This window comes from Mobula birostris, chromosome 6, assembly GCF_030028105.1.
Source record: "Mobula birostris isolate sMobBir1 chromosome 6, sMobBir1.hap1, whole genome shotgun sequence".
Taxonomy (NCBI): Eukaryota; Metazoa; Chordata; class Chondrichthyes; order Myliobatiformes; family Myliobatidae; genus Mobula; species Mobula birostris.
In genome coordinates, this window is record NC_092375.1 from 105,662,436 (window position 1) to 105,687,265 (window position 24,830).

The following is a 24,830-nucleotide window of genomic DNA, read 5'->3' on the forward strand; positions in this document are numbered from 1 at the left end:
TCTGTAAGTAGTGAGAAGGCCACGAGATGGGTATGTAAATAGTGAGAATCACACGAGATGGGCCTGTAAATAGTGAGAAGGATACAAAATGGGTCTCCTGCAGTGTATGGGTCTGGAAATAGTCAAAAGGACCAGAGATGTGTCTGCAAATAGTGAGAAGGACATCAGATGGGTCTTCTGCTCTGTATGGGTCTGTAAATAATGAGAAGGCCACGCGATGCACTTTCAGCTCTGTATGGGTTTGTAAATATTGAGAAGGCCACGAGACGTGTCTGTAGATAGCGAGAAGGCCATGAGATGGGTCTCCTGCACTGTATGGGTCTGTAACTAGTGTGAAGGATACAAGATGGGTCTACTGCACTGTATGGGTCTGTAAATAGTGAGAAGGCCAGGAGATGGGTCTCCTGCACTGTATGGGTCTGTAAATAGTGAGAAGGCCACGAGATGCACTTCCAGCTCTGCATGCCTTTGTAAGTATTAAGAAGGAGACGAGATGTGTCAGTAAATAGTGAGAAGAACACCAGATGTGTCTGCAAATACTGAGAAGGACAAAACATGTGTCTCCTGCTCTGTATGGGTCTGTAAATAGTGAGACGGACACGTGTTGGGTTTGTAAATAGTGAGAAGGACACGATATTGGACTGTAAATACTGAGAAGGAGACGAGATGGGCCTGTAAATAGTGAGAAGGACACGAGATGGGCCTGTACATAGTGAGAAGGATACAAAATGTGTCTCCTGCACTGTATGGGTCTGAAAATAGTCAGAAGGACAAGAGATGTGTCTGCAAATACTGAGAAGGACACCAGATGGGTCTCCTGATTTGTATGGGTCTGTGAATAGTGAGAAGGACACGTGATGGATTTGTGAATAGTGAGAAGGACATGAGATTGGTCTGTAAATTGTGAGAAGGAGATGAGATGGGCTTGTAAATAGTGAGAAGGACACGAGATGGGTCTGTAAATAGTGAGAAGGACACGAGATGGGCCTGTAAATAGTGAGAAGGACATGAGATGGGTCTGTAAATAGCGAGAAGGATACGAGATGGGTCTGTAAATAGTGCGAAGGACACGAGATGGGACTCCTGCACTGTATGGGTATGTAAATAGTGAGAAGACCACGAGATGGGTTACTTGCACTGTATGGGTCTGTAAATAGTGAGAAGGCCACAGGATTGGTCTGTAAATAGTGAGAAGGACACGAGATGGGCCTTTCAATATTGGGAAAGATACAAAATGAGTCTCCTGCACTGTATGGGTCTCCAAATAGTGAGAAGGACAAGAGATGGGTCAGTAAATAGTGAGAAGGACATGAGATGGGTCTGTAAATAGTGAGAAAGACACAAGATGCACATCCTGCTCTGTATGGGTTTGTAAATTGTGAGGAGGCTACGAGATGGGTCTGTAAATAGTGAGAAGGACACGAGATGGGTCTCCTGCACTGTATGGGTCTGTAATTAGTGAGAAGGACACGAGATGCATGTCCTGCTCTGTATGAGTTTATAAATTGTGAGGAGGAGACGAAATTGGTCTGTAAATAGCGATAAGGGTACTGTGTGGGTCTGTAAACAGTGAGAAGGACATGTGATGGGTCTGTAAATAGTGAGAAGGACATGAGATGGGACTCCTGCACTGTATGGGTCTGTAAATAGTGAGAAGGACACGAGATGGGTCTCCTGCACTGTATGGGTCTGTAAATAGTGAGAAGGACATGAGATGGGTCTCCTGCACTGTATGGGTCTGTAACTAGTATGAAGGATACAAGATGGGTCTACTGCACTGTATGGGTCTGTAAATAGTGAGAAGGCCAGGAGATGGGTCTCCTGCACTGTATGGGTCTGTAAATAGTGAGAAGGCCACGAGATGCACTTCCAGCTCTGCATGTGTTTGTAAATATTAAGAAGGACACGAGATGTGTCAGTAAATAGTGAGAAGAACACCAGATGTGTCTGCAAATACTGAGAAGGACAAAACATGTGTCTCCTGCTCTGTATGGGTCTGTAAATAGTGAGACAGACACGTGTTGGGTCTGTGAATAGTGAGAAGGACACGTGATGGGTTTGTGAATAGTGAGAAGGACGTGAGATTGGTCTGTAAATTGTGAGAAGGAGATGAGATGGGCTTGTAAATAGTGAGAAGGACACGAGATGGGTCTGTAAATAGTGAGAAGGACACGAGATGGGACTGTAAATCGTGAGAAGGACACGAGATGTTTCTCCTGCACTGTATGCATTTGTAAATAGTGAGAAGGACACGAGATGGGCCTGTAAATAGTGAGAAAGGCACGAGATGGGTCTCCTGCACTGTATGGGTCTGTAAATAGTGAGAAGGACATGAGATGGGTCTGTAAATAGTGAGAAAGGCACGAGATGGGTCTCCTGCACTGTATGGGTCTGTAAATAGTGAGAAGGCCACGCGATGCACTTCCAGCTCTGTATGGGTTTGTAAATATTGAGAAGGACACAAGACGTGTCTGTAGATAGTGAGAAGGCCATGAGATGGGTCTCCTGCACTGTATGGGTCTGTATATAGTGAGAAGGAGAGGAGATGGGCCTGTAAATAGTGAGAAGGACACGAGATGGGTCTGTAAATAGTGAGAAGGATACGAGATGGGTCTGTAACTAGTGCGAAGGACACGAGATGGGACTCCTGCACTGTATGGGTATGTAAATAGTGAGAAGACCACGAGATGGGTCTCCTGCACTGTATGGGTCTGTAAATAGTGAGAAGGCCACAAGATTGTTCTGTAAATAGTGAGAAGGACACGAGATGGGCCTGTTAATATTGGGAAAGATACAAAATGGGTCTCCTGCACTGTATGGGTCTCCAAATAGTGAGAAGGACAAGAGATGGGTCAGTAAATAGTGAGAAGGACACGAGATGGGTCTGTAAATAGTGAGAAAGACACAAGATGCACATCCTGCTCTGTATGGGTATGTAAATTGTGAGAAGGACACGAGATGGGTCTCCTGCACTGTATGGGTCTGTAAATAGTGAGAAGGACACGAGATGGGTCTCCTGCACTGTATGGGTCTGTAACTAGTGTGAAGGATACAAGATGGGTGTCCTGCACTGTATGGGTCTGTAAATAGTGAGAAGGCCAGGAGATGGGTCTCCTGCACTGTATGGGTCTGTAAATAGTGAGAAGACCACGAGATGCACTTCCAGCTCTGCATGTGTTTGTAAATATTAAGAAGGACACGAGATGTGTCGGTAAATAGTGAGAAGGACACCAGATGTGTCTGCAAATACTGAGAAGGACAAAAGACGTGTCTCCTGCTCTGTATGGGTATGTAAATAGTGAGACGGGCACGAGATGAGTCTCCTGCACTGTATGGGTCTGTAAGTAGTGAGAAGGCCACGAGATGGGTATGTAAATACTGAGAAGGAGACGAGATGGGTCTGTAAATAGTGAGAAGGATACAAAATGGGTCTCCTGCACTGTATGGGTCTGGAAATAGTCAAAAGGACCAGAGATGTGTCTGCAAATAGTGAGAAGGACATCAGATGGGTCTTCTGCTCTGTATGGGTCTGTAAATAATGAGAAGGCCACGCGATGCACTTTCAGCTCTGTATGGGTTTGTAAATATTGAGAAGGCCACGAGACGTGTCTGTAGATAGCGAGAAGGCCATGAGATGGGTCTCCTGCACTGTATGGGTCTGTAACTAGTGTGAAGGATACAAGATGGGTCTACTGCACTGTATGGGTCTGTAAATAGTGAGAAGGCCAGGAGATGGGTCTCCTGCACTGTATGGGTCTGTAAATAGTGAGAAGGCCACGAGATGCACTTCCAGCTCTGCATGCCTTTGTAAGTATTAAGAAGGAGACGAGATGTGTCAGTAAATAGTGAGAAGAACACCAGATGTGTCTGCAAATACTGAGAAGGACAAAAGATGTGTCTCCTGCTCTGTATGGGTCTGTAAATAGTGAGACGGACACGTGTTGGGTCTGTAAGTAGTGAGAAGGCCACGAGATGGGTATGTAAATAGTGAGAATCACACGAGATGGGCCTGTAAATAGTGAGAAGGATACAAAATGGGTCTCCTGCACTGTATGGGTCTGGAAATAGTCAAAAGGACCAGAGATGTGTCTGCAAATAGTGAGAAGGACATCAGATGGGTCTTCTGCTCTGTATGGGTCTGTAAATAATGAGAAGGCCACGCGATGCACTTTCAGCTCTGTATGGGTTTGTAAATATTGAGAAGGCCACGAGACGTGTCTGTAGATAGCGAGAAGGCCATGAGATGGGTCTCCTGCACTGTATGGGTCTGTAACTAGTGTGAAGGATACAAGATGGGTCTACTGCACTGTATGGGTCTGTAAATAGTGAGAAGGCCAGGAGATGGGTCTCCTGCACTGTATGGGTCTGTAAATAGTGAGAAGGCCACGAGATGCACTTCCAGCTCTGCATGCCTTTGTAAGTATTAAGAAGGAGACGAGATGTGTCAGTAAATAGTGAGAAGAACACCAGATGTGTCTGCAAATACTGAGAAGGACAAAACATGTGTCTCCTGCTCTGTATGGGTCTGTAAATAGTGAGACGGACACGTGTTGGGTTTGTAAATAGTGAGAAGGACACGATATTGGACTGTAAATACTGAGAAGGAGACGAGATGGGCCTGTAAATAGTGAGAAGGACACGAGATGGGCCTGTACATAGTGAGAAGGATACAAAATGTGTCTCCTGCACTGTATGGGTCTGAAAATAGTCAGAAGGACAAGAGATGTGTCTGCAAATACTGAGAAGGACACCAGATGGGTCTCCTGATTTGTATGGGTCTGTGAATAGTGAGAAGGACACGTGATGGATTTGTGAATAGTGAGAAGGGCATGAGATTGGTCTGTAAATTGTGAGAAGGAGATGAGATGGGCTTGTAAATAGTGAGAAGGACACGAGATGGGTCTGTAAATAGTGAGAAGGACACGAGATGGGCCTGTAAATAGTGAGAAGGACATGAGATGGGTCTGTAAATAGCGAGAAGGATACGAGATGGGTCTGTAAATAGTGCGAAGGACACGAGATGGGACTCCTGCACTGTATGGGTATGTAAATAGTGAGAAGACCACGAGATGGGTTACTTGCACTGTATGGGTCTGTAAATAGTGAGAAGGCCACAGGATTGGTCTGTAAATAGTGAGAAGGACACGAGATGGGCCTTTCAATATTGGGAAAGATACAAAATGAGTCTCCTGCACTGTATGGGTCTCCAAATAGTGAGAAGGACAAGAGATGGGTCAGTAAATAGTGAGAAGGACATGAGATGGGTCTGTAAATAGTGAGAAAGACACAAGATGCACATCCTGCTCTGTATGGGTTTGTAAATTGTGAGGAGGCTACGAGATGGGTCTGTAAATAGTGAGAAGGACACGAGATGGGTCTCCTGCACTGTATGGGTCTGTAATTAGTGAGAAGGACACGAGATGCATGTCCTGCTCTGTATGAGTTTGTAAATTGTGAGGAGGAGACGAAATTGGTCTGTAAATAGCGATAAGGGTACTGTGTGGGTCTGTAAACAGTGAGAAGGACATGTGATGGGTCTGTAAATAGTGAGAAGGACACGAGATGGGACTCCTGCACTGTATGGGTCTGTAAATAGTGAGAAGGACACGAGATGGGTCTCCTGCACTGTATGGGTCTGTAAATAGTGAGAAGGACATGAGATGGGTCTGTAAATAGTGAGAAGGAGATGAGATGGGCTTGTAAATAGTGAGAAGGACACGAGATGGGTCTGTAAATAGTGAGAAGGACACGAGATGGGACTGTAAATCGTGAGAAGGACACGAGATGTTTCTCCTGCACTGTATGCATTTGTAAATAGTGAGAAGGACACGAGATGGGCCTGTAAATAGTGAGAAAGGCACGAGATGGGTCTCCTGCACTGTATGGGTCTGTAAATAGTGAGAAGGACATGAGATGGGTCTGTAAATAGTGAGAAAGGCACGAGATGGGTCTCCTGCACTGTATGGGTCTGTAAATAGTGAGAAGGCCACGCGATGCACTTCCAGCTCTGTATGGGTTTGTAAATATTGAGAAGGACACAAGACGTGTCTGTAGATAGTGAGAAGGCCATGAGATGGGTCTCCTGCACTGTATGGGTCTGTATATAGTGAGAAGGAGAGGAGATGGGCCTGTAAATAGTGAGAAGGACACGAGATGGGTCTGTAAATAGTGAGAAGGATACGAGATGGGTCTGTAACTAGTGCGAAGGACACGAGATGGGACTCCTGCACTGTATGGGTATGTAAATAGTGAGAAGACCACGAGATGGGTCTCCTGCACTGTATGGGTCTGTAAATAGTGAGAAGGCCACAAGATTGTTCTGTAAATAGTGAGAAGGACACGAGATGGGCCTGTTAATATTGGGAAAGATACAAAATGGGTCTCCTGCACTGTATGGGTCTCCAAATAGTGAGAAGGACAAGAGATGGGTCAGTAAATAGTGAGAAGGACACGAGATGGGTCTGTAAATAGTGAGAAAGACACAAGATGCACATCCTGCTCTGTATGGGTATGTAAATTGTGAGAAGGACACGAGATGGGTCTCCTGCACTGTATGGGTCTGTAAATAGTGAGAAGGACACGAGATGGGTCTCCTGCACTGTATGGGTCTGTAAATAGTGAGAAGGACATGAGATGGGTCTCCTGCACTGTATGGGTCTGTATCTAGTATGAAGGATACAAGATGGGTCTACTGCACTGTATGGGTCTGTAAATAGTGAGAAGGCCAGGAGATGGGTCTCCTGCACTGCATGGGTCTGTAAATAGTGAGAAGGCCACGAGATGCACTTCCAGCTCTGCATGTGTTTGTAAATATTAAGAAGGACACGAGATATGTCAGTAAATAGTGAGAAGGACACCAGATGTGTCTGCAAATACTGAGAAGGACAAAAGATGTGTCTCCTGCTCTGTATGGGTCTGTAAATAGCGAGACGGACACGTGTTGGGTTTGTAAATAGTGAGACGGACACGTGTTGGGTTTGTAAATAGTGAGAAGGACACGATATTGGACTGTAAATACTGAGAAGGAGACGAGATGGGTCTGTAAATAGTGCAAAGGACACGAGATGGGACTCCTGCACTGTATGGGTATGTAAATAGTGAGAAGACCACGAGATGGGTTTCCTGCACTGTATGGGTCTGTAAATAGTGAGAAGGCCACAAGATTGGTCTGTAAATAGTGAGAAGGACACGAGATGGGCCTTTCAATATTGGGAGAGATACAAAATGAGTCTCCTGCACTGTATGGGTCTCCAAATAGTGAGAAGGACAAGAGATGGGTCAGTAAATAGTGAGAAGGACATGAGATGGGTCTGTAAATAGTGAGAAAGACACAAGATGCACATCCTGCTCTGTATGGGTTTGTAAATTGTGAGGAGGCTACGAGATGGGTCTGTAAATAGTGAGAAGGACACGAGATGGGTCTCCTGCACTGTATGGGTCTGTAATTAGTGAGAAGGACACGAGATGCATGTCCTGCTCTGTATGGGTTTGTAAATTGTGAGGAGGAGACGAAATTGGTCTGTAAATAGCGAGAAGGGTACTGTGTGGGTCTGTAAACAGTGAGAAGGACATGTGATGGGTCTGTATATAGTGAGAAGGCCAGGAGATGGGTCTCCTGCACTGTATGGGTCTGTAAATAGTGAGAAGGCCACGAGATGCACTTCCAGCTCTGCATGTCTTTGTAAATATTAAGAAGGACACGAGATGTGTCAGTAAATAGTGAGAAGAACACCAGATGTGTCTGCAAATACTGAGAAGGACAAAAGATGTGTCTCCTGCTCTGTATGGGTCTGTAAAAGGTGAGACGGACACGTGTTGGGTCTGTAAATAGTGAGAAGGACATGATAATGGTCCGTAAATACTGAGAAGGAGACAAGATGGGCCTGTAAATAGAGAGAGATACACGAGTTGGGCCTGTAAACAGTGAGAAGGCCAAGAGATGGGTCTGTAAATAGTCAGAAGGAGATGAGATGGGCCTGTAAATAGTGAGAAGGACACGAGATGGGTCTGTAAACAGTGAGAAAGATACGAGATGTGTCTGTAAATAGTGCGAAGGACACGAGATGAGTCTCCTGCACTGTATGGGTCTGTAAATAGTGAGAAGACCACGAGATGGGTATGTAAATAGTGAGAAGGATACAAAATGGGTCTCCTGCACTGTATGGGTCTGGAAATAGTCAGAAGGACAAGAGATGTGTCTGCAAATACTGAGAAGGACACCAGATGGGTCTCCTGCTCTGTATGGGTCTGTGAATAGTGAGAAGGACACGTGATGGGTTTGTGAATAGTGAGAAGGACATGAGATTGTTCTGTAAATTGTGAGAAGGAGACGAGATGGGCTTGTAAATAGTGAGAAGGACACGAGATTGGTCTGTAAATAGTGAGAAGGTTACGAGATGGGACTGTAAATAGTGAGAAGGACACGAGATGGGCCTGTAAATAGTGAGAAAGGCACGAGATGGATCTCCTGCACTGTATGGGTCTGTAAATAGTGAGAAGCCAAGCGATGCACTTCCAGCTCTGTATGGGTTTGTAAATATTGAAAAGGCCACGAGACGTGTCTGTAGATAGCGAGAAGGCCATGAGATGGGACTCCTGCACTGTATGGGTATGTAAATAGTGAGAAGACCACGAGATGGGTTTCCTGCACTGTATGGGTCTGTAAATAGTGAGAAGGCCACAAGATTGGTCTGTAAATAGTGAAAAGGACATGAGATGGGCCTTTCAATATTGGGAAAGATACAAAATGAGTCTCCTGCACTGTATGGGTCTCCAAATAGTGAGAAGGAAATGAGATGGGTCTGTAAATAGTGAGAAAGACACAAGATGCACATCCTGCTCTGCATGGGTTTGTAAATTGTGAGGAGGCTACGAGATGGGTCTGTAAATAGTGAGAAGGACACGAGATGGGTCTCCTGCACTGTATGGGTCTGTAATTAGTGAGAAGGACACGAGATGCATGTCCTGCTCTGTATGGGTTTGTAAATTGTGAGGAGGAGATGAAACTGGTCTGTAAATAGCGAGAAGGGTACTGTGTGGGTCTGTAAACAGTGAGAAGGACATGTGATGGGTCTGTAAATAGTGAGAAGGACACGAGATGGGACTCCTGCACTGTATGGGTCTGTAAATAGTGAGAAGGACACGAGATGGGTCTCCTGCACTGTATGGGTCTGTAAATAGTGAGAAGGACATGAGATGGGTCTCCTGCACTGTATGGGTCTGTAACTAGTATGAAGGATACAAGATGGGTCTACTGCACTGTATGGGTCTGTAAATAGTGAGAAGGCCAGGAGATGGGTCTCCTGCACTGTATGGGTCTGTAAATAGTGAGAAGGCCACGAGATGCACTTCCAGCTCTGCATGTGTTTGTAAATATTAAGAAGGACACGAGATGTGTCAGTAAATAGTGAGAAGAACACCAGATGTGTCTGCAAATACTGAGAAGGACAAAACATGTGTCTCCTGCTCTGTATGGGTCTGCAAATAGTGAGACAGACACGTGTTGGGTCTGTGAATAGTGAGAAGGACACGTGATGGGTTTGCGAATAGTGAGAAGGACGTGAGATTGGTCTGTAAATTGTGAGAAGGAGATGAGATGGGCTTGTAAATAGTGAGAAGGACACGAGATGGGTCTGTAAATAGTGAGAAGGACACGAGATGGGACTGTAAATAGTGAGAAGGACACGAGATGTTTCTCCTGCACTGTATGCATTTGTAAATAGTGAGAAGGACACGAGATGGGCCTGTAAATAGTGAGAAAGGCACGAGATGGGTCTCCTGCACTGTATGGGTCTGTAAATAGTGAGAAGGACATGAGATGGGTCTGTAAATAGTGAGAAAGGCACGAGATGGGTCTCCTGCACTGTATGGGTCTGTAAATAGTGAGAAGGACATGAGATGGGTCTGTAAATAGTGAGAAAGGCACGAGATGGGTCTCCTGCACTGTATGGGTCTGTATATAGTGAGAAGGAGAGGAGATGGGCCTGTAAATAGTGAGAAGGACACGAGATGGGTCTGTAAATAGTGAGAAGGATACGAGATGGGTCTGTAACTAGTGCGAAGGACACGAGATGGGACTCCTGCACTGTATGGGTATGTAAATAGTGAGAAGACCACGAGATGGGTCTCCTGCACTGTATGGGTCTGTAAATAGTGAGAAGGCCACAAGATTGTTCTGTAAATAGTGAGAAGGACACGAGATGGGCCTGTTAATATTGGGAAAGATACAAAATGGGTCTCCTGCACTGTATGGGTCTCCAAATAGTGAGAAGGACAAGAGATGGGTCAGTAAATAGTGAGAAGGACACGAGATGGGTCTGTAAATAGTGAGAAAGACACAAGATGCACATCCTGCTCTGTATGGGTATGTAAATTGTGAGAAGGACACGAGATGGGTCTCCTGCACTGTATGGGTCTGTAAATAGTGAGAAGGACACGAGATGGGTCTCCTGCACTGTATGGGTCTGTAAATAGTCAGAAGGAGATGAGATGGGCCTGTAAATAGTGAGAAGGACACGAGATGGGTCTGTAAACAGTGAGAAAGATACGAGATGTGTCTGTAAATAGTGCGAAGGACACGAGATGAGTCTCCTGCACTGTATGGGTCTGTAAATAGTGAGAAGACCACGAGATGGGTATGTAAATAGTGAGAAGGATACAAAATGGGTCTCCTGCACTGTATGGGTCTGGAAATAGTCAGAAGGACAAGAGATGTGTCTGCAAATACTGAGAAGGACACCAGATGGGTCTCCTGCTCTGTATGGGTCTGTGAATAGTGAGAAGGACACGTGATGGGTTTGTGAATAGTGAGAAGGACATGAGATAGTTCTGTAAATTGTGAGAAGGAGACGAGATGGGCTTGTAAATAGTGAGAAGGACACGAGATTGGTCTGTAAATAGTGAGAAGGTTACGAGATGGGACTGTAAATAGTGAGAAGGACACGAGATGTTTCTCCTGCACTGTATGCATTTGTAAATAGTGAGAAGGACACGAGATGGGCCTGTAAATAGTGAGAAAGGCACGAGATGGATCTCCTGCACTGTATGGGTCTGTAAATAGTGAGAAGCCAAGCGATGCACTTCCAGCTCTGGATGGGTTTGTAAATATTGAAAAGGCCACGAGACGTGTCTGTAGATAGCGAGAAGGCCATGAGATGGGTCTCCTGCACTGTATGGGTCTGTAACTAGTGTGAAGGATACAAGATGGGTCTACTGCACTGTATGGGTCTGTAAATAGTGAGAAGGCCAGGAGATGGGTCTCCTGCACTGTATGGGTCTGTAAATAGTGAGAAGGCCACGAGATGCACTTCCAGCTCTGCATGTGTTTGTAAATATTAAGAAGGAGACGAGATGTGTCAGTAAATAGTGAGAAGAACACCAGATGTGTCTGCAAATACTGAGAAGGACAAAAGATGTGTCTCCTGCTCTGTATGGGTCTGTAAATAGTGAGACGGACACGTGTTGGGTTTGTAAATAGTGAGACGGACACGTGTTGGGTTTGTAAATAGTGAGAAGGACACGATATTGGACTGTAAATACTGAGAAGGAGACGAGATGGGTCTGTAAATAGTGCGAAGGACACGAGATGGGACTCCTGCACTGTATGGGTATGTAAATAGTGAGAAGACCACGAGATGGGTTTCCTGCACTGTATGGGTCTGTAAATAGTGAGAAGGCCACAAGATTGGTCTGTAAATAGTGAGAAGGACACGAGATGGGCCTTTCAATATTGGGAGAGATACAAAATGAGTCTCCTGCACTGTATGGGTCTCTAAATAGTGAGAAGGACAAGAGATGGGTCAGTAAATAGTGAGAAGGACATGAGATGGGTCTGTAAATAGTGAGAAAGACACAAGATGCACATCCTGCTCTGTATGGGTTTGTAAATTGTGAGGAGGCTACGAGATGGGTCTGTAAATAGTGAGAAGGACACGAGATGGGTCTCCTGCACTGTATGGGTCTGTAATTAGTGAGAAGGACACGAGATGCATGTCCTGCTCTGTATGGGTTTGTAAATTGTGAGGAGGAGATGAAACTGGTCTGTAAATAGCGAGAAGGGTACTGTGTGGGTCTGTAAACAGTGAGAAGGACATGTGATGGGTCTGTAAATAGTGAGAAGGACACGAGATGGGACTCCTGCACTGTATGGGTCTGTAAATAGTGAGAAGGACACGAGATGGGTCTCCTTCACTGTATGGGTCTGTAAATAGTGAGAAGGACATGAGATGGGTCTCCTGCACTGTATGGGTCTGTAACTAGTATGAAGGATACAAGATGGGTCTACTGCACTGTATGGGTCTGTAAATAGTGAGAAGGCCAGGAGATGGGTCTCCTGCACTGTATGGGTCTGTAAATAGTGAGAAGGCCACGAGATGCACTTCCAGCTCTGCATGTGTTTGTAAATATTAAGAAGGACACGAGATGTGTCAGTAAATAGTGAGAAGAACACCAGATGTGTCTGCAAATACTGAGAAGGACAAAACATGTGTCTCCTGCTCTGTATGGGTCTGCAAATAGTGAGACAGACACGTGTTGGGTCTGTGAATAGTGAGAAGGACACGTGATGGGTTTGTGAATAGTGAGAAGGACGTGAGATTGGTCTGTAAATTGTGAGAAGGAGATGAGATGGGCTTGTAAATAGTGAGAAGGACACGAGATGGGTCTGTAAATAGTGAGAAGGACACGAGATGGGACTGTAAATAGTGAGAAGGACACGAGATGTTTCTCCTGCACTGTATGCATTTGTAAATAGTGAGAAGGACACGAGATGGGCCTGTAAATAGTGAGAAAGGCACGAGATGGGTCTCCTGCACTGTATGGGTCTGTAAATAGTGAGAAGGACATGAGATGGGTCTGTAAATAGTGAGAAAGGCACGAGATGGGTCTCCTGCACTGTATGGGTCTGTGAATAGTGAGAAGGCCACGCGATGCACTTCCAGCTCTGTATGGGTTTGTAAATATTGAGAAGGACACGAGACGTGTCTGTAGATAGTGAGAAGGCCATGAGATGGGTCTCCTGCACTGTATGGGTCTGTATATAGTGAGAAGGAGAGGAGATGGGCCTGTAAATAGTGAGAAGGACACGAGATGGGTCTGTAAATAGTGAGAAGGATACGAGATGGGTCTGTAACTAGTGCGAAGGACACGAGATGGGACTCCTGCACTGTATGGGTATGTAAATAGTGAGAAGACCACGAGATGGGTTTCCTGCACTGTATGGGTCTGTAAATAGTGAGAAGGCCACAAGATTGTTCTGTAAATAGTGAGAAGGACACGAGATGGGCCTGTTAATATTGGGAAAGATACAAAATGGGTCTCCTGCACTGTATGGGTCTCCAAATAGTGAGAAGGACAAGAGATGGGTCAGTAAATAGTGAGAAGGACACGAGATGGGTCTGTAAATAGTGAGAAAGACACAAGATGCACATCCTGCTCTGTATGGGTATGTAAATTGTGAGAAGGACACGAGATGGGTCTCCTGCACTGTATGGGTCTGTAAATAGTGAGAAGGACACGAGATGGGTCTCCTGCACTGTATGGGTCTGTAAATAGTGAGAAGGACATGAGATGGGTCTCCTGCACTGTATGGGTCTGTAACTAGTATGAAGGATACAAGATGGGTCTACTGCACTGTATGGGTCTGTAAATAGTGAGAAGGCCAGGAGATGGGTCTCCTGCACTGTATGGGTCTGTAAATAGTGAGAAGGCCACGAGATGCACTTCCAGCTCTGCATGTCTTTGTAAATAATAAGAAGGACACGAGATGTGTCAGTAAATAGTGAGAAGAACACCAGATGTGTCTGCAAATACTGAGAAGGACAAAACATGTGTCTCCTGCTCTGTATGGGTCTGTAAAAGGTGAGACGGACACGTGTTGGGTCTGTAAATAGTCAGAAGGACACGATAATGGTCTGTAAATACTGAGAAGGAGACAAGATGGGCCTGTAAATAGTGAGAAATACACGAGTTGGGCCTGTAAACAGTGAGAAGGCCAAGAGATGGGTCTGTAAATAGTCAGAAGGAGACGAGATGGGCCTGTAAATAGTGAGAAGGACACGAGATGGGTCTGTAAATAGTGAGAAAGATACGAGATGTGTCTGTAAATAGTGCGAAGGACACGAAATGAGTCTCCTGCACTGTATGGGTCTGTAAATAGTGAGAAGACCACGAGATGGGTATGTAAATAGTGAGAAGGATACAAAATGGGTCTCCTGCACTGTATGGGTCTGGAAATAGTCAGAAGGACAAGAGATGTGTCTGCAAATACTGAGAAGGACACCAGATGGGTCTCCTGCTCTGTATGGGTCTGTGAATTGTGAGAAGGACACGTGATGGGTTTGTGAATAGTGAGAAGGACATGAGATAGTTCTGTAAATTGTGAGAAGGAGACGAGATGGGCTTGTAAATAGTGAGAAGGACACGAGATTGGTCTGTAAATAGTGAGAAGGTTACGAGATGGGACTGTAAATAGTGAGAAGGACACGAGATGTTTCTCCTGCACTGTATGCATTTGTAAATAGTGAGAAGGACACGAGATGGGCCTGTAAATAGTGAGAAAGGCACGAGATGGATCTCCTGCACTGTATGGGTCTGTAAATAGTGAGAAGCCAAGCGATGCACTTCCAGCTCTGTATGGGTTTGTAAATATTGAAAAGGCCACGAGACGTGTCTGTAGATAGCGAGAAGGCCATGAGATGGGTCTCCTGCACTGTATGGGTCTGTAACTAGTGTGAAGGATACAAGATGGGTCTACTGCACTGTATGGGTCTGTAAATAGTGAGAAGGCCAGGAGATGGGTCTCCTGCACTGTATGGGTCTGTAAATAGTGAGAAGGCCACGAGATGCACTTCCAGCTCTGCATGTGTTTGTAAATATTAAGAAGGAGACGAGATGTGTCAGTAAATAGTGAGAAGAACACCAGATGTGTCTGCAAATACTGAGAAGGACAAAAGATGTGTCTCCTGCTCTGTATGGGTCTGTAAATAGTGAGACGGACACGTGTTGGGTTTGTAAATAGTGAGACGGACACGTGTTGGGTTTGTAAATAGTGAGAAGGACACGATATTGGACTGTAAATACTGAGAAGGAGACGAGATGGGTCTCCTGCACTGTATGGGTCTGGAAATAGTCAGAAGGACAAGAGATGTGTCTGCAAATACTGAGAAGGACACCAGATGGGTCTCCTGCTCTGTATGGGTCTGTGAATAGTGAGAAGGACACGTGATGGGTTTGTGAATAGTGAGAAGGACATGAGATTGTTCTGTAAATTGTGAGAAGGAGACGAGATGGGTCTGTAAATAGTGCGAAGGACACGAGATGGGACTCCTGCACTGTATGGGTATGTAAATAGTGAGAAGACCACGAGATGGGTTTCCTGCACTGTATGGGTCTGTAAATAGTGAGAAGGCCACAAGATTGGTCTGTAAATAGTGAGAAGGACACGAGATGGGCCTTTCAATATTGGGAGAGATACAAAATGAGTCTCCTGCACTGTATGGGTCTCTAAATAGTGAGAAGGACAAGAGATGGGTCAGTAAATAGTGAGAAGGACATGAGATGGGTCTGTAAATAGTGAGAAAGACACAAGATGCACATCCTGCTCTGTATGGGTTTGTAAATTGTGAGGAGGCTACGAGATGGGTCTGTAAATAGTGAGAAGGACACGAGATGGGTCTCCTGCACTGTATGGGTCTGTAATTAGTGAGAAGGACACGAGATGCATGTCCTGCTCTGTATGGGTTTGTAAATTGTGAGGAGGAGATGAAACTGGTCTGTAAATAGCGTGAAGGGTACTGTGTGGGTCTGTAAACAGTGAGAAGGACATGTGATGGGTCTGTAAATAGTGAGAAGGACACGAGATGGGACTCCTGCACTGTATGGGTCTGTAAATAGTGAGAAGGACACGAGATGGGTCTCCTGCACTGTATGGGTCTGTAAATAGTGAGAAGGACATGAGATGGGTCTCCTGCACTGTATGGGTCTGTAACTAGTATGAAGGATACAAGATGGGTCTACTGCACTGTATGGGTCTGTAAATAGTGAGAAGGCCAGGAGATGGGTCTCCTGCACTGTATGGGTCTGTAAATAGTGAGAAGGCCACGAGATGCATTTCCAGCTCTGCATGTGTTTGTAAATATTAAGAAGGACACGAGATGTGTCAGTAAATAGTGAGAAGAACACCAGATGTGTCTGCAAATACTGAGAAGGACAAAACATGTGTCTCCTGCTCTGTATGGGTCTGCAAATAGTGAGACAGACACGTGTTGGGTCTGTGAATAGTGAGAAGGACACGTGATGGGTTTGTGAATAGTGAGAAGGACGTGAGATTGGTCTGTAAATTGTGAGAAGGAGATGAGATGGGCTTGTAAATAGTGAGAAGGACACGAGATGGGTCTGTAAATAGTGAGAAGGACACGAGATGGGACTGTAAATAGTGAGAAGGACACGAGATGTTTCTCCTGCACTGTATGCATTTGTAAATAGTGAGAAGGACACGAGATGGGCCTGTAAATAGTGAGAAAGGCACGAGATGGGTCTCCTGCACTGTATGGGTCTGTAAATAGTGAGAAGGACATGAGATGGGTCTGTAAATAGTGAGAAAGGCACGAGATGGGTCTCCTGCACTGTATGGGTCTGTGAATAGTGAGAAGGCCACGCGATGCACTTCCAGCTCTGTATGGGTTTGTAAATATTGAGAAGGACACGAGACGTGTCTGTAGATAGTGAGAAGGCCATGAGATGGGTCTCCTGCACTGTATGGGTCTGTATATAGTGAGAAGGAGAGGAGATGGGCCTGTAAATAGTGAGAAGGACACGAGATGGGTCTGTAAATAGTGAGAAGGATACGAGATGGGTCTGTAACTAGTGCGAAGGACACGAGATGGGACTCCTGCACTGTATGGGTATGTAAATAGTGAGAAGACCACGAGATGGGTCTCCTGCACTGTATGGGTCTGTAAATAGTGAGAAGGCCACAAGATTGTTCTGTAAATAGTGAGAAGGACACGAGATGGGCCTGTTAATATTGGGAAAGATACAAAATGGGTCTCCTGCACTGTATGGGTCTCCAAATAGTGAGAAGGACAAGAGATGGGTCAGTAAATAGTGAGAAGGACACGAGATGGGTCTGTAAATAGTGAGAAAGACACAAGATGCACATCCTGCTCTGTATGGGTATGTAAATTGTGAGAAGGACACGAGATGGGTCTCCTGCACTGTATGGGTCTGTAAATAGTGAGAAGGACACGAGATGGGTCTCCTGCACTGTATGGGTCTGTAAATAGTGAGAAGGACATGAGATGGGTCTCCTGCACTGTATGGGTCTGTAACTAGTATGAAGGATACAAGATGGGTCTACTGCACTGTATGGGTCTGTAAATAGTGAGAAGGCCAGGAGATGGGTCTCCTGCACTGTATGGGTCTGTAAATAGTGAGAAGGCCACGAGATGCACTTCCAGCTCTGCATGTCTTTGTAAATATTAAGAAGGACACGAGATGTGTCAGTAAATAGTGAGAAGAACACCAGATGTGTCTGCAAATACTGAGAAGGACAAAACATGTGTCTCCTGCTCTGTATGGGTCTGTAAAAGGTGAGACGGACACGTGTTGGGTCTGTAAATAGTCAGAAGGACACGATAATGGTCTGTAAATACTGAGAAGGAGACAAGATGGGCCTGTAAATAGTGAGAAATACACGAGTTGGGCCTGTAAACAGTGAGAAGGCCAAGAGATGGGTCTGTAAATAGTCAGAAGGAGACGAGATGGGCCTGTAAATAGTGAGAAGGACACGAGATGGGTCTGTAAATAGTGAGAAAGATACGAGATGTGTCTGTAAATAGTGCGAAGGACACGAAATGAGTCTCCTGCACTGTATGGGTCTGTAAATAGTGAGAAGACCACGAGATGGGTATGTAAATAGTGAGAAGGATACAAAATGGGTCTCCTGCACTGTATGGGTCTGGAAATAGTCAGAAGGACAAGAGATGTGTCTGCAAATACTGAGAAGGACACCAGATGGGTCTCCTGCTCTGTATGGGTCTGTGAATAGTGAGAAGGACACGTGATGGGTTTGTGAATAGTGAGAAGGACATGAGATTGTTCTGTAAATTGTGAGAAGGAGACGAGATGGGCTTGTAAATAGTGAGAAGGACACGAGATTGGTCTGTAAATAGTGAGAAGGTTACGAGATGGGACTGTAAATAGTGAGAAGGACACGAGATGTTTCTCCTGCACTGTATGCATTTGTAAATAGTGAGAAGGACACGAGATGGGCCTGTAAATAGTGAGAAAGGCACGAGATGGATCTCCTGCACTGTATGGGTCTGTAAATAGTGAGAAGCCAAGCGATGCACTTCCAGCTCTGGATGGGTTTGTAAATATTGAAAAGGCCACGAGACGTGTCTGTAGATAGCGAGAAGGCCATGAGATGGGTCTCCTGCACTGTATGGGTCTGTAACTAGTGTGAAGGATACAAGATGGGTCTACTGCACTGTATGGGTCTGTAAATAGTGAGAAGGCCAGGAGATGGGTCTCCTGCACTGTATGGGTCTGTAAATAGTGAGAAGGCCACGAGATGCACTTCCAGCTCTGCATGTGTTTGTAAATATTAAGAAGGAGACGAGATGTGTCAGTAAATAGTGAGAAGAACACCAGATGTGTCTGCAAATACTGAGAAGGACAAAAGATGTGTCTCCTGCTCTGTATGGGTCTGTAAATAGTGAGACGGACACGTGTTGGGTTTGTAAATAGTGAGACGGACACGTGTTGGGTTTGTAAATAGTGAGAAGGACACGATATTGGACTGTAAATACTGAGAAGGAGACGAGATGGGTCTGTAAATAGTGCGAAGGACACGAGATGGGACTCCTGCACTGTATGGGTATGTAAATAGTGAGAAGACCACGAGATGGGTTTCCTGCACTGTATGGGTCTGTAAATAGTGAGAAGGCCACAAGATTGGTCTGTAAATAGTGAGAAGGACACGAGATGGGCCTTTCAATATTGGGAGAGATACAAAATGAGTCTCCTGCACTGTATGGGTCTCCAAATAGTGAGAAGGACAAGAGATGGGTCAGTAAATAGTGAGAAGGACATGAGATGGGTCTGTAAATAGTGAGAAAGACACAAGATGCACATCCTGCTCTGTATGGGTTTGTAAATTGTGAGGAGGCTACGAGATGGGTCTGTAAATAGTGAGAAGGACACGAGATGGGTCTCCTGCACTGTATGGGTCTGTAATTAGTGAGAAGGACACGAGATTCATGTCCTGTCTGTATGGGTTTGTAAATTGTGAGGAGGAGATGAAATTGGTCTGTAAATAGCGAGAAGGGTACTGTGTGGGTCTGTAAACAGTGAGAAGGACATGTGATGGGTCTGTAAATAGTGAGAAGGACACGAGATGGGTCTCCTGCACTGTATGGGTCTGTAAATAGTGAGAAGGACATGAGATGGGTCTCCTGCACTGTATGGGTCTGTAACTAGTATGAAGGATACAAGATGGGTCTACTGCACTGTATGGGTCTGTAAATAGTGAGAAGGCCAGGAGATGCACTTCCAGCTCTGCATGTGTTTGTAAATATTAAGCAGGACACGAGATGTGTCAGTAAATAGTGAGAAGAACACCAGATGTGTCTGCAAATACTGAGAAGGACAAAACATGTGTCTCCTGCTCTGTATGGGTCTGCAAATAGTGAGACAGACACGTGTTGGGTCTGTGAATAGTGAGAAGGACACGTGATGGGTTTGTGAATAGTGAGAAGGACGTGAGATTGGTCTGTAAATTGTGAGAAGGAGATGAGATGGGCTTGAAAATAGTGAGAAGGACACGAGATGGGTCTCCTGCACTGTATGGGTCTGTAAATAGTGAGAAGGCCAGGAGATGGGTCTCCTGCACTGTATGGGTCTGTAAATAGTGAGAAGGACACGAGATGGGACTGTAAATAGTGAGAAGGACACAAGATGTTTCTCCTGCACTGTATGCATTTGTAAATAGTGAGAAGGACACGAGATGGGCCTGTAAATAGTGAGAAAGGCACGAGATGGGTCTCCTGCACTGTATGGGTCTGTAAATAGTGAGAAGGACATGAGATGGGTCTGTAAATAGTGAGAAAGGCACGAGATGGGTCTCCTGCACTGTATGGGTCTGTGAATAGTGAGAAGGCCACGCGATGCACTTCCAGCTCTGTATGGGTTTGTAAATATTGAGAAGGACACGAGACGTGTCTGTAGATAGTGAGAAGGCCATGAGATGGGTCTCCTGCACTGTATGGGTCTGTATATAGTGAGAAGGAGAGGAGATGGGCCTGTAAATAGTGAGAAGGACACGAGATGGGTCTGTAAATAGTGAGAAGGATACGAGATGGGTCTGTAACTAGTGCGAAGGACACGAGATGGGACTCCTGCACTGTATGGGTATGTAAATAGTGAGAAGACCACGAGATGGGTCTCCTGCACTGTATGGGTCTGTAAATAGTGAGAAGGCCACAAGATTGTTCTGTAAATAGTGAGAAGGACACGAGATGGGCCTGTTAATATTGGGAAAGATACAAAATGGGTCTCCTGCACTGTATGGGTCTCCAAATAGTGAGAAGGACAAGAGATGGGTCAGTAAATAGTGAGAAGGACACGAGATGGGTCTGTAAATAGTGAGAAGACCACGAGATGGGTATGTAAATAGTGAGAAGGATACAAAATGGGTCTCCTGCTCTGTATGGGTCTGTGAATAGTGAGAAGGACACGTGATGGGTTTGTGAATAGTGAGAAGGACATGAGATTGTTCTGTAAATTGTGAGAAGGAGACGAGATGGGTCTGTAAATAGTGCGAAGGACACGAGATGGGACTCCTGCACTGTATGGGTATGTAAATAGTGAGAAGACCACGAGATGGGTTTCCTGCACTGTATGGGTCTGTAAATAGTGAGAAGGCCACAAGATTGGTCTGTAAATAGTGAGAAGGACACGAGATGGGCCTTTCAATATTGGGAGAGATACAAAATGAGTCTCCTGCACTGTATGGGTCTCTAAATAGTGAGAAGGACAAGAGATGGGTCAGTAAATAGTGAGAAGGACATGAGATGGGTCTGTAAATAGTGAGAAAGACACAAGATGCACATCCTGCTCTGTATGGGTTTGTAAATTGTGAGGAGGCTACGAGATGGGTCTGTAAATAGTGAGAAGGACACGAGATGGGTCTCCTGCACTGTATGGGTCTGTAATTAGTGAGAAGGACACGAGATGCATGTCCTGCTCTGTATGGGTTTGTAAATTGTGAGGAGGAGATGAAACTGGTCTGTAAATAGCGAGAAGGGTACTGTGTGGGTCTGTAAACAGTGAGAAGGACATGTGATGGGTCTGTAAATAGTGAGAAGGACACGAGATGGGACTCCTGCACTGTATGGGTCTGTAAATAGTGAGAAGGACACGAGATGGGTCTCCTGCACTGTATGGGTCTGTAAATAGTGAGAAGGACATGAGATGGGTCTCCTGCACTGTATGGGTCTGTAACTAGTATGAAGGATACAAGATGGGTCTACTGCACTGTATGGGTCTGTAAATAGTGAGAAGGCCAGGAGATGGGTCTCCTGCACTGTATGGGTCTGTAAATAGTGAGAAGGCCACGAGATGCACTTCCAGCTCTGCATGTGTTTGTAAATATTAAGAAGGACACGAGATGTGTCAGTAAATAGTGAGAAGAACACCAGATGTGTCTGCAAATACTGAGAAGGACAAAACATGTGTCTCCTGCTCTGTATGGGTCTGCAAATAGTGAGACAGACACGTGTTGGGTCTGTGAATAGTGAGAAGGACACGTGATGGGTTTGTGAATAGTGAGAAGGACGTGAGATTGGTCTGTAAATTGTGAGAAGGAGATGAGATCGGCTTGTAAATAGTGAGAAGGACACGAGATGGGTCTGTAAATAGTGAGAAGGACACGAGATGGGACTGTAAATAGTGAGAAGGACACGAGATGTTTCTCCTGCACTGTATGCATTTGTAAATAGTGAGAAGGACACGAGATGGGCCTGTAAATAGTGAGAAAGGCACGAGATGGGTCTCCTGCACTGTATGGGTCTGTAAATAGTGAGAAGGACATGAGATGGGTCTGTAAATAGTGAGAAAGGCACGAGATGGGTCTCCTGCACTGTATGGGTCTGTGAATAGTGAGAAGGCCACGCGATGCACTTCCAGCTCTGTATGGGTTTGTAAATATTGAGAAGGACACGAGACGTGTCTGTAGATAGTGAGAAGGCCATGAGATGGGTCTCCTGCACTGTATGGGTCTGTATATAGTGAGAAGGAGAGGAGATGGGCCTGTAAATAGTGAGAAGGACACGAGATGGGTCTGTAAATAGTGAGAAGGATACGAGATGGGTCTGTAACTAGTGCGAAGGACACGAGATGGGACTCCTGCACTGTATGGGTATGTAAATAGTGAGAAGACCACGAGATGGGTCTCCTGCACTGTATGGGTCTGTAAATAGTGAGAAGGCCACAAGATTGTTCTGTAAATAGTGAGAAGGACACGAGATGGGCCTGTTAATATTGGGAAAGATACAAAATGGGTCTCCTGCACTGTATGGGTCTCCAAATAGTGAGAAGTACAAGAGATGGGTCAGTAAATAGTGAGAAGGACACGAGATGGGTCTGTAAATAGTGAGAAAGACACAAGATGCACATCCTGCTCTGTATGGGTATGTAAATTGTGAGAAGGACACGAGATGGGTCTCCTGCACTGTATGGGTCTGTAAATAGTGAGAAGGACACGAGATGGGTCTCCTGCACTGTATGGGTCTGTAAATAGTGAGAAGGACATGAGATGGGTCTCCTGCACTGTATGGGTCTGTAACTAGTATGAAGGATACAAGATGGGTCTACTGCACTGTATGGGTCTGTAAATAGTGAGAAGGCCAGGAGATGGGTCTCCTGCACTGTATGGGTCTGTAAATAGTGAGAAGGCCACGAGATGCACTTCCAGCTCTGCATGTCTTTGTAAATATTAAGAAGGACACGAGATGTGTCAGTAAATAGTGAGAAGAACACCAGATGTGTCTGCAAATACTGAGAAGGACAAAACATGTGTCTCCTGCTCTGTATGGGTCTGTAAAAGGTGAGACGGACACGTGTTGGGTCTGTAAATAGTCAGAAGGACACGATAATGGTCTGTAAATACTGAGAAGGAGACAAGATGGGCCTGTAAATAGTGAGAAATACACGAGTTGGGCCTGTAAACAGTGAGAAGGCCAAGAGATGGGTCTGTAAATAGTCAGAAGGAGACGAGATGGGCCTGTAAATAGTGAGAAGGACACGAGATGGGTCTGTAAATAGTGAGAAAGATACGAGATGTGTCTGTAAATAGTGCGACGGACACGAAATGAGTCTCCTGCACTGTATGGGTCTGTAAATAGTGAGAAGACCACGAGATGGGTATGTAAATAGTGAGAAGGATACAAAATGGGTCTCCTGCACTGTATGGGTCTGGAAATAGTCAGAAGGACAAGAGATGTGTCTGCAAATACTGAGAAGGACACCAGATGGGTCTCCTGCTCTGTATGGGTCTGTGAATAGTGAGAAGGACACGTGATGGGTTTGTGAATAGTGAGAAGGACATGAGATTGTTCTGTAAATTGTGAGAAGGAGACGAGATGGGCTTGTAAATAGTGAGAAGGACACGAGATTGGTCTGTAAATAGTGAGAAGGTTACGAGATGGGACTGTAAATAGTGAGAAGGACACGAGATGTTTCTCCTGCACTGTATGCATTTGTAAATAGTGAGAAGGACACGAGATGGGCCTGTAAATAGTGAGAAAGGCACGAGATGGATCTCCTGCACTGTATGGGTCTGTAAATAGTGAGAAGCCAAGCGATGCACTTCCAGCTCTGTATGGGTTTGTAAATATTGAAAAGGCCACGAGACGTGTCTGTAGATAGCGAGAAGGCCATGAGATGGGTCTCCTGCACTGTATGGGTCTGTAACTAGTGTGAAGGATACAAGATGGGTCTACTGCACTGTATGGGTCTGTAAATAGTGAGAAGGCCAGGAGATGGGTCTCCTGCACTGTATGGGTCTGTAAATAGTGAGAAGGCCACGAGATGCACTTCCAGCTCTGCATGTGTTTGTAAATATTAAGAAGGAGACGAGATGTGTCAGTAAATAGTGAGAAGAACACCAGATGTGTCTGCAAATACTGAGAAGGACAAAAGATGTGTCTCCTGCTCTGTATGGGTCTGTAAATAGTGAGACGGACACGTGTTGGGTTTGTAAATAGTGAGACGGACACGTGTTGGGTTTGTAAATAGTGAGAAGGACACGATATTGGACTGTAAATACTGAGAAGGAGACGAGATGGGTCTCCTGCACTGTATGGGTCTGGAAATAGTCAGAAGGACAAGAGATGTGTCTGCAAATACTGAGAAGGACACCAGATGGGTCTCCTGCTCTGTATGGGTCTGTGAATAGTGAGAAGGACACGTGATGGGTTTGTGAATAGTGAGAAGGACATGAGATTGTTCTGTAAATTGTGAGAAGGAGACGAGATGGGTCTGTAAATAGTGCGAAGGACACGAGATGGGACTCCTGCACTGTATGGGTATGTAAATAGTGAGAAGACCACGAGATGGGTTTCCTGCACTGTATGGGTCTGTAAATAGTGAGAAGGCCACAAGATTGGTCTGTAAATAGTGAGAAGGACACGAGATGGGCCTTTCAATATTGGGAGAGATACAAAATGAGTCTCCTGCACTGTATGGGTCTCTAAATAGTGAGAAGGACAAGAGATGGGTCAGTAAATAGTGAGAAGGACATGAGATGGGTCTGTAAATAGTGAGAAAGACAC